The following is a 3,708-nucleotide window of genomic DNA, read 5'->3' on the forward strand; positions in this document are numbered from 1 at the left end:
TGCCAGTATGTTGTATTGTTATTGCTCTGAAATGGGAGCCTGTCTATGGATTTACTGCAGTTCAGTTTCCCTGGCTAGAGACTGAGGCTAGAGCTGAGAATGTGCTGAGGCTGAGCATGGGGCTGAACCTGGGTTGGGGCTATGGGCTAAGGCTGAGGCTGTGGGCTGTGGGCTGAGACTAGGGCTGAGGCTGAGCATGGGGCTGAACCTGGGGTTGGGGCTGTTGGTTAAGGCTGAGGCTGTGGGCTGTGGGCTGAGACTAGGGCTGAGGCTGAGCATGGAGCTGAACCTGGGGTTGGGGCTGTTGGCTAAGGCTAAGCCTGGGGCTGTGGGCTGAGACTATGGCTGAGGCTGGAACTGTGGGTTGAGGTTGGGAAGAGAGCTTTGTTATGTGGGCAGAAATCCCTCTCCATTATATTCTGGCTCCCAGGCATTTCTAGAGATGAGCTCCTCGTGTGTTGATGTCGAAAGGCTCGTATTATACAGGTTAATCAAAAAAAAATCATGTGGGATCAGAGAATGTAAGGGACATGAATGGGAACGATGGCCTAGAATACATGACCTTATTTTTTACATGGAGGAGAACTCCCTATTCTAGTGGCTCAGTTCAGGCTACCATTTCAGTTCTGGTTCTCATTTCAGATTGTATAATTTCACTGTGTACACATGCTGTATAAGTTTGGGTCCGTTTATAGAAATGGTGGATATCGAGTTCTGTGGGCATGTCTGACATTGTGTTTGTGTTTGTGTGTAGTACAAGGTGACTCTCTCTACCCTTTTCTCTTTCTCTCTCTTTCTCTCTGTGTGGGTAGTTTTCCACTGTGTGCTGGGGAAGCTGATGAGACACAAGCTTCGTGACTGCGTCCTTCACAAGAGCAACTCAGGTTAGCCATGCTCTGTGTCAGGTAGCAGTCTCATCCTTCACCCACTTTATCTCTCTCTCGCTCTTTTCCTCTCCCTCCCTCGTTCCCTGCCTAGACACTGCAGCACTCTACTTGGAAATTTCCAGACTGCAGCAGAGAGACTCAGAGAGGAGTAGGAGGGTGTCTGTGATGATAGAGAGAGTGTGGGAGAGAAGGAGGAGAGCATGGGAGGGAGGGTATGAGAGAATGTATGTGTGAAAGAGGTAAGTGATGAGGCTTGACTTTATCACCACATTGAGAGGAACATATTGACCATTAGTGACGCAGGGCTGTGTGTGTGTGTGTGTGTGTGTGTGTGTGTGTGTGTGTGTGTGTGTGTGTGTGTGTGTGTGTGTGTGTGTGTGTGTGTGGTGTGTGTGTGTGTGTGTGTGTGTGTGTGTGTGTGTGTGTGTGGTGTGTGTGTGTGTGTGTGTGTGTGTGTGTGTGTGTTGAATATTAAGTGAAACTGAAAAGAAACTAAAGGGATAAAGAGATCATGGAGGAGGAAAGGAATAGTAATAGAGAAGATGAGCAGCTGAATGTAGCGCGGGATACTATAAAGAGAAAATAGTGATGGTGAGGAGGAGAGAATGACTGAGGGATCTGAACAGATGGATACAAGGAGCAGAGGGATAGGGAGAGTGAATGTGTGCCAGGGAGGGATTGTCACATGTGCTCCCTCTCCGGCCTCTAGGTCACGAAGCTGCTCGTTATGGCGCACGCCTGTCACCATCGTTACACGCACATGCGCTTCATCAGACTCATCTGGACTCCATCACCTCCTTGATTACCTGCCCTGTATACAGGTGAAGTCAGAAGTTTACATACAGTTAGGTTGGAGTCATTAAAACTCGTTTTTCAACCACTCCACAAATTTCTTGTTAACAAACTATAGATTTGGCAAGTCGGTGAAGACATCTACTTTGTGCATGACACAAGTCATTTTTCCAACAATTGTTTACAGACAGATTATTTCACTTATACTTCACTGTATCACAATTCCAGTGGGTCAGAAGTTAACATACACTAAGTTGACAGTGCCTTTAAACAGCTTGGAAAATTCCAGAAAATTTAGTCATGGCTTTAGAACCTTCTGATAGGCTAATTGACATAATTTGAGTCAATTGGAGGTGTACCTGTGGATGTATTTGGAGGCCTACCTTCAAACTCAGTGCCTCTTTGCTTGACATCATGGGAAAATCAAAAGAAACCAGCCAAGACCTCAGAATTTTTTTGAAGACCTCCACAAGTCTGGTTCATCCTTGGGAGCAATTTCCACGTTCATCTGTACAAACAATAGTACGCAAGTATAAACACCATGGTACCACGCAGCCGTCATACCGCTCAGGGAGGAGACGTGTTCTGTCTCCTAGAGATGAATGTACTTTGGTGCGAAAAGTGCAAACCAATCCCAGAACAACAGCAAAGGACCTTGTGAAGATGCTGGAGGAAACAGGTACAAAAGTATCTATATCCACAGTAAAACGAGTCCTATATCAACATAACCTGAAAGGCCGCTCAGCAAGGAAGAAGCCACTGCTCCAAAACCACCATAAAAAAGCCAGACTACAGTTTGCAACTGCACATGGGGACAAAGATCGTAATTTTTGGAGAAATGTCCTCTGGTCTGATGACACAAAAATAGAACTGTTTGTCCATAATGACCATCATTATGTTTGGATGAAAAAGGGGCAACTTGCAAGCTGAAGAACACCATCCCAACCGTGAAGCACGGGGGTTTCAGCCTCATGTTGTGGGGGTGCTTTGCTGCAGGAGGGACTGGTGCACTTCACAAAATAGATGGCATCATGAGGCAGGAATATTATATGGATATATAGAAGCAACATCTCAAGACATCAGTCAGGAAGTTAAAGCTTGGTCGCAAATGGGTCTTCCAAATGGACAATGACCCCAAGCATACTTCCAAAGTTGTGGCAAAATGGCTTAAGGACAACAAAGTTAAGGTATTGGAATGGCCATCACAAAGCCCTGACCTCAACCCTATTGACAATTTGTGGGCTGAACTTGAAAAGCGTGTGCGAGCAAGAAGGTCTACAAACCTGACTCAGTTACACCAGCTCTATCAGGAGGAATGGGCCAAAATTCACCCAACTTATTGTGGGAAGCTTGTCGAAGGCTACCCGAAACGTTTGACCCAAGTTAAACAATTTAAAGGCAATGCTACCAAATACTAATTGAGTGTATGTAAACTTCTGACCCACAGGGAATGTGATGAAAGAAATAAAAGCTGAAATAAAGAATTCTCTCTACTATTATTCTGACATTTCATATTCTTAAAATAAAGGGGTGATCCTAACTGACCTAAAACAGGGAATTTTTACTAGGATTAAAAGTCAGGAATTGTGAAAAACTGAGTTTAAATGTATTTGGCTAAGGTGTATGTAAACTTCGACTTCAACTGTATGTCACTCCCTTTGGTTCCTTTCCCAGGCGTCATTGTTTCTGTTCCTGTGTCATGTCTGTGCGTTGTTCGTGTTTCTTATTTTGTATTATGTTGTGTTTATTTATTAAAAACACTCACTCCCTGAACTTTCTTCCCGACTCTCAGCGCACTCGTTACAGAATGACACCTCACCAAAGGGAAGTATCAGGGAGTGTTTTTTTTCTTTGTTTTGTAGATGATGTCGGGTCCGAGTGTCTGAACCAGAGCTACCTGGGAGGCCTCAGCCGGTTTAGAAAGAGAGTAGGAGTGTAGTTTGGTGGCTCCAGGCCCAAAAATCTCTAACCTAAAAGGGTTCTTCGGCTGTCCTAGTAGAACCCTTGGGAGAACACTTTTTTGGTTCCA

This window comes from Salmo salar, chromosome 12, assembly GCF_965601325.2.
Source record: "Salmo salar chromosome 12, fSalSal1, whole genome shotgun sequence".
In the NCBI taxonomy this organism is placed as follows: domain Eukaryota; kingdom Metazoa; phylum Chordata; class Actinopteri; order Salmoniformes; family Salmonidae; genus Salmo; species Salmo salar.